The sequence below is a fragment of the Heterocephalus glaber genome, unplaced genomic scaffold (genome assembly GCF_053883595.1).
Source record: "Heterocephalus glaber isolate CG9 unplaced genomic scaffold, H.glaber_assembly_v1.0 deba00001733, whole genome shotgun sequence".
Lineage (NCBI taxonomy): Eukaryota > Metazoa > Chordata > Mammalia > Rodentia > Bathyergidae > Heterocephalus > Heterocephalus glaber.
Window position 1 is genome coordinate 18354708 of NW_028258444.1, and position 10422 is coordinate 18365129.

A 10422-nucleotide genomic window follows, 5' to 3' on the forward strand; every position below is an offset into this window, starting at 1 on the left:
AAAGTGAAAATAATTAATTTTTTTAAAAAGTGAAAATAATTGAGAGATCAGACTGAGGTGAAAAGATGGTAGATGTTGCTCATTCTTACAACATGAATCATTCACCCATTAGTACAGTTCTTCTTAAGAAGGACAAGATCGTGGAACATGTGAAGTCTGTTGTGCTAGTGAGGTCAACAATAATATCCATAAATCGTTGTAGTGATAGAGGAGATGGAGAAGCTTCTCTGTGTGGATGCAGGATCAGCATCAGCATCAAGTACCATTCCGTTTAATGCTTCTTCAAGAAAAAGCTAAAAGCCTATTGGAAGACTTGAAAAAAACAGGGTGCACAGAGTGCATCTTTTACTGCCACTCATGGATGGTTTAACAGATTCAATGATGGAGCCAACCTTCACAATGTAAACATAAGTGGTGAGGCTTTGAGTGCAGATACCATAGCTGCCCAAGAATTTCCAGCCACACTTAGAGAAATTATTGATAAAGGCACTTATTTACCCTAACAGGTTTTTTTTGTTTTGTTTTTTTGGTACCGGGAATCGAACTTGGGACCTTGTGGTTGCGAGGAAGGCAGCAGAACCACTGAGCTAAACCCTCAGCCCACCCTAACAAGTTTTTAATGTCAGTGAGCTTATTCATGACCTGGTGGAATTAGAGGCCCAGTGAAAAGATGAAGAGAGCCAAGAGGAAGATATAACTGAAGAACCAAAGAGAATCACAGCACAGAAAATGGCAAGAGCCTTGTCTTTACTTGAAGAGGCACATTAGTTTTTGAGGCACAGGATCCCAATGTAGAACGAAACACAAAGATTGCAGCAGCCATTCAGAATGTCATCCAGTGCTTTAGAGTCATCGACAGTATGATGAGAAAAGAACAGCTACTCCTCAGACATCACTGGATCATTTTTTCAGGAGGGTAGACAGAATTGAATCCATTAAAAAACCTGTATCAAGGCTGGGGATTTAGCTTAGTAGTTCCGCCGCCTGCCTCGCAAGTGCAAGGATCCGAGTTCGATCCCCGGTACAAAAAAAAAAAAAACCTGTGTCATTAATATCAGGTGTGAGCGAATTTCCATCTTGGCCTCCATCTCCTATTGCTCATGATCTTCAGCTCCACCATCTCCCCCCTACCCTCCCTCTTCCACTTAGTAACTCTCTTCTTATCAGTTTACTCCATGCAATCCCCTAGATGCCAGGTGTTGTACTGTACTATTCCACCATTTTAAGGTACCTGTAAAAATAAAAATAGTTTATTTACAATATTTGTGTGTGTGTTTGATTTTTGTATGCTTTACATTGTACATTTGTGCCAAAAGTGTATAAGACTCACTTTGCTAGACTTAAAAACAAATCCAGCTTATGAACATTCTCCTGGAACGGAACTTGTTCGTAAGTCAGAGACTTACTGTATTGACTTGAAATCTTTTTGTCATACATTTGGTATCATTAGTAAATTTCATTAGCCTCTTTTCTTTCTTTCTTTTTTTTAAGTTTTCGGAGACAGGGTCTTACTGTGTAGGCCAGGCTGACCTCAAACTCATGTTGATCCTCCTGCCTCAGCCTCCCAAGTGCCGGAATTACAGGCATGTGCCACCATGCCCAGCCAACTTGGCTAATTTTTGTGACAAGGTTTGGCTCGGTTGCCCAAACAGAGCTCTAACTTGAGATCTTCCTGGCACGGCCTCCAAGAGTACTGGGATTACAAGGAATGCATCGTCACACCTGGTTGTCAGCAAAGGTAATTCATACAGATTCCTGCTTAATGGTATGATATTGTGAGCTGCTGACCCAACCCTAAATCCACCTGTCTGTACATTCATTTAAGAAACATTAAATGTCTTCATAATTAAGTTGCTTAAGTAGACTTCACTCTCAGAGCCTGGAACAGTAACACCAAGCACATAGTAGGTACTTAATATGTAATTTATTGTTGGATGTTGAATTTGGTTATTGGTCATCAGATGTGACATAAAGTAAGGAATGGAAATTAGTTTGGAGTTGTCCGGTTTAAATAAATGTGTAAACAACGATGTTTTTCACTGAAATCAGAATATTCTGAAGGAAGAACTAGGCGGGAAGTGAAGAAGGGACACGAGATACTAAAAAAACAGTTCAGCTTTTGATACATTTTGAGGTTTATGTCATTGGTACCTGAAGATGTATATTGGGTGGGGCCAGGGATTTAGCTCAGTGGTTCCACTGCCTGCCTTGCAAGCATAAGGTCCTGAGTTTGATCCCCAGTACCGCCCCCCGCACAAAAAAGATGTATATTGGGCACATATATAGAGATATGGAAAGGAAAGAGATAGATTTTGAAGTATTTAGCATAAAGATGGTTATTAAACATGGGAAATGGATAAGACTACTCAAAGAAGGCAGGTGTGGTGGCCCACGCCTGTAATCTCAACACCCAGGAGGCTGAGGCAGAAGGATTGTGCCAGCTTGAGGCCAACCAAGAGAGTCTGAGGCCAGCTGGGGCTACATAGTGAGTTGAAGATCAGCTTGAACTACGTAGCAAGACCCTGTCCAAAACAAAAAGTAAGAATTGGGGCCTCATAATCCAAGGAAAGAGAATTTCAGGTAGTATGATATCAGATGCTGTGCAGAGGCTAAGTAAGTAAAGACCGGAACATGTCTAGTCTATATCTAAAATAATGAGTTCTCTTTTTATTTATTTACTTGATAAATATTTATTGAGAGCTTACCATGGCAAGTTTGTTTTTTCTTTTTTGGCAGAACTGGGGATTGAACTGAGGTCCTTCACACTGAGCTATATCCCTGCTCCTTTTATATTTTTTTATTTTGAAACAAGATCTTGCTAAGTTGCCCAGGCTGGAGTTGAACTTGCAATCAATTCTGTCACCGCCTCCCATAGTTCTGGGGTTACCAGCATATGCCATTATATGAGACCAGGGTTGCCATTTTAGATGGCATGATTTGGGGCCAGGGATTTAGCTCAGTGGTTCTGCCTCGCAAGCACAAGGTCCCAAGTTTGATCCCTGGTACCAAAAAATAAAAAAAGGTAAAAAAATTTTAAAAAGATGGATGTAGATCGCATGATTTGAGAAGGCCTCTCTGGGGCGGTAGTTTTTAGAGCAAAAACCTGAATGAATGATAAAATAGGAATTTCTGGCAGAGAGAACATTTAATGCCTCAGCCTCCCCAGTTCTTTTGGTGTAAAAGCTCTGAGGTTAACTGTAAGTCTGCACCCCCCTTTTTTCCCCGTTTTCTTTTTTCACAGTGCTGAAGATCAAACTCAGGGGCTCATGCTTGTTAGGCAAGTCTTTGTAACACTGAATTACATCACTAGTCCTAGTTGCTTTGTTATTGATTGATTGATTGATTGATTGATTGACAGGGTCTCACTATGTAGTTCAGGCTAGCCTTGAATTCACTATGTAACCCAGGCTGGCCTCAGTCTCCCAAGTACTGGGATTACAGGTGTGCACCACCATGCCCAATTTATAAATACTCCTTATCAAGTTGCGTAAATTCCTCTCTATCCTAGTTAATGAAGAGATTCTATCAGAAATGCTTTTTAAGGGCCAGGGATTTAGCTTAGTGGTTCTGGTGCCTGCCTCGAAAACGCAAGGTCACAAGTTTGATCCCCGGCACCGAAAAAAAAAAAAAAAATGCTTTTTAGATTCAGTTACTTTTTCTGCATTTATTGATATGATCGTGTAATTTTTCTTTTGGTACCAGGGATCAAACTTAGGACCTTGTGATTCTAAGGCAGGTGGCAGCACCACTGAGCTAAATCCCCAGCCCTAATTCTTTTTATATATAGTTGAATTTGATTTGGTAAAATTTTACTGAGAATTTTTGCCACTATGTTCATGAGAGCTGTTCTGCAGTTTTGTTTTTTTTCTTGTAATGCCTTTGTCTGGTTTTTGTCTTAGGATAATGCTGACCTCATAGAATGAGTTAGAGAGTATTCTCTCTGCTTCTGTCTTGTATTGGTCAGCTTTCCTAATGCCAGGACAAATATCCAACACTTACAATTTAAAGAGGAAGAAGTTTATTTTGGCTCACAGTTTCAGAGGTTTCAGTCAAAGGTTTTCTGGCCCCAGGCAGAAACATCATGCCAGAAGGGCCTGGTGGAGCAAATCTGCTTAATTTATGGTGGCTGGGAAGCAGAGCACAGGTGAAGAGCACCAGCAAGAGCTGTACCTTCCAAAGGCACAACCCACTGATGCTGCACCTCCAGTGGGGCCCCACCTCCTCACAGCACATTTAGCTGTGAACATCAGTAGATGAATCCATGGGTGAGTATAGTGGTACTATGGCATGTGTCAGTGTTTCATTTCTTTTTATTGCTAAGTAATAGTTTATTGTATGGAACTACTACATTTTCTTTTGTTTTTTTTTGGTACTGGAGATCGAACTCAGGATCTTGCACTTGGGAGGCAGGTGCACATCCACTAAGCTAAATCCCTGGCCTTTCATGTTTTCTTTATCCATTCATCTGTTGGTAGACATTTGAGTTATTGCCATTATTTGGCTATTATGAATAATGCTGTGATAAACTTTTTGTTTTTGTTTTGAGACAGGATCTTGCTGTGTAGTTCAAGGTGGCCTTGAACTTACTATATAGCCCAGGTTGGCCTCAAACTTGCTGTGATCCTCCTGCCTCAGCCTCCTAAATCCTGAGATTATAGGCATTTGCCCCCATGCTTGGGTTGATGGACCTTTTTTTTTTCCGGTACCTGGGACTGAACTAAGGACCTTGCATTTAGGTGCAGCATCAGGCAGGTAGAGCAGCACTGAGCTACATCCCCAGCCCTTATTTGATGAACATTTTTGTATTGAGTTTTCATGTGACCATGTGTTTTGTTGTTGTTGTTTTGTTTTGTTTTTGTGACCATGTGTTTTTATTTCTCTTGGTTTTATACCTAGGAGTAGAATTTCTAGGTCATATATATATTTTTTCGAGACAGAGTCTTGCTGTGTTGCCTGTACTTATCTTGAACTTCTGAGCTCAAGTGATTCTTCTGCCTAGCTGGGACTACAGGTTTGCTCCACCTTGCCTAGTTTAGCATCTTGGGGTGTGTATGTTGGGAGGGTGCTATGGATACTGAATTTAAAGTGGTATTTCTTTTCTTTTTAAATTTTGCAGTGCTGAAGATTAAACCTGGGGTCAGAGGTACTATACCACTGAGCCACATCCCCACTTTTTATATTTCAAGACAATGTCTCACTAAGTTTTCTAGACTGGCCTTGAACTTGCTATCCTCCTGCCTCACACTTCTGAGTAGCTGGTACTGCAGGCTACCACCATGCCTGGTGGTATTTCATTGTATTTTGATTTGCTTTTCTTTGGTATCGTATTGAGTATCTTTTTTTTTTTTTTTTTTTTTTTTTTTGAGACAAGGTTTCACTATGAGTTCAAGGTGGCCTTGAATTAACTATGTTTTTTTTTCTGGTACCAGGGATCGAACTCAGGACCTTTTGCTTGCCAGGCAGGTACGGTGCCACTGAGCTAAATCCCCGGCTCATCTTGAATTAACTGTGTAATCTAGGCTGGCCTCAAACTTGTGGCAATCCTCCTGCCTCAGCCTCCCAAATGCTGGGATTACAGGCATGTACCACCATGCCTGACTCGGTATTGGTTATCTTTTCATGTGTTTATTGGCCATTTATTTTCTATTCTTTCCTCTTTTTTTCTCCAAGTGCTGGGGATTGAACTAAAGCCTTGCATTTGCTAAGGAAGTGTTCTACCACTGAACTACAGCCCCAGCCCTTGAGTCAGTTTTTATACGATGGGAGGTAGAAGCCAATTTTTTTTGTTTGTTTGTTTTTTGGTACCAGGGATCGAACTTGGGTCCTTGTGTTTGCGAAGCAGTCGGCCAAACCACTGAGCTAAATCCCTGGCCTAGAAGCCAAATTTTGAAGAAGATAAAATTTGGAAGAAGTTACTGAAAGCTGCTATTTTATAGTATGACTGCTTTTTAAATTTTTCATTTATGGATCTGATGCAATCTAGACCTCTAATATTTTTAAGCCCAAGCTCCTTGGACACTGCAGCTCTTTTCAGGTTTGTTTGTTTGTCTGTCTGTTTTAGACAGAGTCGTGCTATGCAATCCAGGCTGGTCTTGAACTCATGGTGATCCTCTTGCCTCATCCTCCTGAGTGCTGGTATTACTGGTGTATGCCAGCACACCTACCTGGCTGATCAGTTTTTGCTTATATACAATTCATTCTTTGCTGCCAATTAAGCTGAAGAAGCCTGGGAATAAAGTTTAAAACAAAAGTTAATAAAGTTCTTTGCCTAATTAAAAAAAATCCTTGCTTTTTACCTATTCTTAATTTTTACCAATGCCTGTGAATCCCAGGACCACTAATGTGTTTACTACCTCAGTAATTTTGCAGAATGTCATATAATTGGAATTATAAGATACAGCTTTTTCAAACTGACTTCTTTCCCTTAGTAATATGCATTTAAGATTCATCTGTGTGTTTTTGTGGCTTGACAGCTTATTCCTTTTTATTATTAAATATTTTATTTTATATGGGTGTACAATAATTATTTTATCCATTTATTGAAAAGCATAGTGATTGCTTCTGTTTTTGGCAGTGGATGGGCTAGGAGTGTAAACTCAGTGATAGAATGTGTGCTTAGCATGTCGAAGGCCCTAGGTCTTTTCTCAGCGCCAGGGGAAAAATAAAGAGTCATTTGCGTGCAGGGTTTTGTGTAAAAGCTGTTGTTTTCAGTTTCACTCATTGTAGAGAGTTGAATAGTGACCTCTTCCCCAAAAGATATATATGCTCAGAACCTCAGAATATGACCTCATTTGGAATAAGGGCCTTTGTGCATATAATAATAGGTAAGACAAGGATGTCCAAGTGAGATTATCCTGGATTAGAATGTGTCCTAAATCCAGTGATGGTCGTCCTCATAAGAGACTGAAAAGGAGCAGACATATGGAGTGGAAGACATGTGAAGACAGTGACAGAGATCGGAGTGATGAGTGCACAAGCCAGGGACTGACAAGGATTGCCAATAGTCACCAGAAGCTAGGAGAAAGATGGAGAACAAATTTTCCCTCAGAGCTTCCGGGACAAATCGACCCTGGTAATACCTTAGTTTTAAATTTTTGACTTTTAGAACTGTGAGAGAACAAATTTCTGTTGTTCTGAGCCACCAAGTGTGGTAATTTGTTATGGCAGCCCTAGAAAAGTAATATAATAATTTTATTTTTCATCTTTTATTCTTTTCTTTTGCTTTTTTTTTTTTTTGATACAGGGTCTCACTATGTGGTTCAGGCTGGCCATGAACTGACTATGTAGCCCAGGCTGGCCCCAAACTCATGGCAATCCTCCTGCCTCCCAAATGCTAGGATTATAGGTGTGTGCTACCACACCCGGCTTGTTTCCTATTTTGTACAGACATTTCTAAACTTGTCTCTTAATTCTTTTCTTTTCTTTTTTTTGGTACCGGGGATCGAACTCTGGTCCTTGTGCTTGCGCAGCAGGCGGTGAAACCACTGAGCTAAATCCCCAGCCCTCTTATTTCTTGGGACATAATGGACAGTTATTTTATAATCTAGATCTGATAATTCCACATCCAAAGCCTTTTCTTGCCTGTTTATTGTATATTGATTGGGAGTGGTTGATATTCAGGATACCTTATTTCCTGTGCATAAATTTTTTTGTTGTTTTTTTGTTGTTGTTGTTATTTTTTGAGACAGGATCTCACTTTATAGTTCAGGCTGGCTTTGAACTCACTAGGTAGCTCAGGCTGGCCTGGAACTCGCAGTGATCCTCCTGCGTCAGCCTCCTGAATGCTGGAATCACAGGCATGCACCACCACGCCCAGCTGCATAATTTATTTTTTTTTTTACTATAAAAGCTCATTTTCCTTGGGAAAAATTTTCTGGAAGGAAATTCTTTGATATCTAAAATAAGGATTTGCCTTTTCTTCTGCCACATACTTGGCAGTACTACCAGTCTAGGATCACTTTACTTTATTTTAATTAATTAAATAATTGATTTGAAGTGTCAGAGATCAAACCTATGCTTTTATATCTGTTTGGCAGGTGTTCTACCACTGAGCTACATTCTCAGCCCCTAGGATCTTTTTTTTTGTACCTGGGATCGAACTCAGGACCTTGCGCTTGCGAGACAGGTACCTTGTCACTGAGCTAAATCCCTGGCCCAGGATCATTTTTTTTTGTTCACTGAGTTCGATCCCTGGTACCCCCCCCTCCAAAAAAAGTCATAAAAATGGATGGTGGCAAGTATCTAATAACTGATTTTAAATTCCATTAAATGTACCTTTTTTTTTTTTTGGTACCGGGGATCGAACTTGGGTCCTTGCGCTTGCGCAGCAGGCTGCAAAACCACTGAGCTAAATCCCTGGCCCCTAAATTCCATTAAATGTAATAGAACAATGTAAGTTTTACATTAAAATGTTGTCTTTACACTGTGTTAAAATTACATTCTTTTAAATTATTTTTAAACTTGAAAAAATTTAGATAACAACTTAATGAGTGAACAGTTAAACAGTTGAAAAAATGTGTAAGTGATGCAGAAGCACAAATGTGGAAACTATTGATCTAGAGAAATAGTCACATACTTCCATAAGAAGTCATGTACACTTATCTAGTCTCATGACTAGATGTTATCTATGGACCAATGACCCCAAAGTTTGTATTTTCTACCCAGACCTTTCCCATCTTCCCCAAAGCACATATCTAGCTTCCTATTCAACATCTTCAATTAAATGCCTAATAAGCATCCTAAATTTATCAAGACCCAAACAGAATTATTGAACTCCATCTTGCCCAACACTCATTTGCATGTAGACTGCTCCTTCTCCCAGTCTTTTCTGAGTGAATTTTACTTCTATTCATGCAGCTGCTCAAAAAAAAAAAGACTTCTGAGTTATTCTTTGTTTTGTTTTATTTTATTTTGTTTTGAGACAGGGTTTTGGTATGTCCCCTAGGCTGATGTTAAACTCACAGCTACTAGCCTCCCCCAGTGCTAGGATTATAGATGTGCACCACCACACCTAATTTCTCTCTTTCTCTCTCTCCCGCCCCCCCATATATATATCTGAATATAATATAAATACATATTGCATCAGCAAATCTTGGGAGCTTTACTTAACAAAATGTATCCTAAATTGCCTATGTCTTTCTTCTAGATGCTAAAATAATCTACTTACTACTCTCCCTGTTTTTATTTGTTTTGTTTTATTTTTTGAGACAGGGTCTCGCTATGTAGTTCAGGCTGACCTTGAACTCTCTATGTTGCCCAGGCTGGCCTCAAACTCATGGCAATCCTGCTCCGGAGTACTGGGATTACAGGCATGTGATACCACACCCAGCTCTTGTTTTTATTCTTGCACTTTATTTATTTAACCCACCACCACCACCAGGGATGGAACTCAGGACCTTGTGCTTGGGAGGCAGATGCACACCACTGAGCTGAATCCTTGGCCCTTACTTATTTATTTTGGGTACCAGGGATCAAACGTGGGACCTTGCACTTTTGAGGCAGGTAGTGGAACCACTGAGCTAAATCCCCAGCCCCCCTTTTTTTAAAAATGTGGTATTAGGGATTGAACCTAAAGAGCCTTTGCACTGAGCCACATCCCCAGCCCTTCTTTCATTTTTATTTTGTGAAAAAGTTTCACTAAATCACTAAATTGCCCAGGCTGAGCTCAAATTTGTGATCCTCCTGCCTCAGCCTCTCAGAGTCCTGGGATTACAGGTGTGCACCACGGCACCTGGCTAGAGGCTTCTTATCATTCTTAGAATAATATTATATCTATTCCCAGTATCTTCCCCCCAAAAAAGAATAATGTAGTATCTAACCCTTACATTGTTCCAAAGGGTTCTACACTGGCTCTTGGCCATATCTCCAGCTTTATTTTTTTTTATTTATTTAGAGACAGAGTCTCACTATATAGTTTAGGCTGGTCTTGAACTCATTATGTAGCCCAGACTGGCCTTGAATTTGCAGCTATCCTCTTGTCACAGCCTTCCAAGTGCTGCGATTGCAGATGTATTTCATCACATCCAGCTTGCAGCTTTATTTTATACTATTTTCCTTCTCAGTTATACTATTTCAGCTGCACTTTCTTATTGTACCTCAAACACACTAAGCATGCTACTTTGCCTCCTGTCATTTTCTGCCTCTTTTCCTCTTCTCCAGATATCCACTTCATTATTCTCTTCAAGATTCTCTTTCACCTAGGCATGGTGGTGCACATCTATAATCCTAGAACTCAGGAGACTGAGGCAGGAGGATCACCTTGAGTTCAAGGCCACCCTAGGCTACATAATGACTTCAAGGTCAGCCTGAACTACATAGTGAGATCCTGTCTCAAAAACCAAAAAAAAGATTCTCTTTTTAATAAAGAAGGCTTGGCCTTTCTTCTTTTTTTTTTTTTTTTTTTTTTTTTGAGACAAGGTCTCT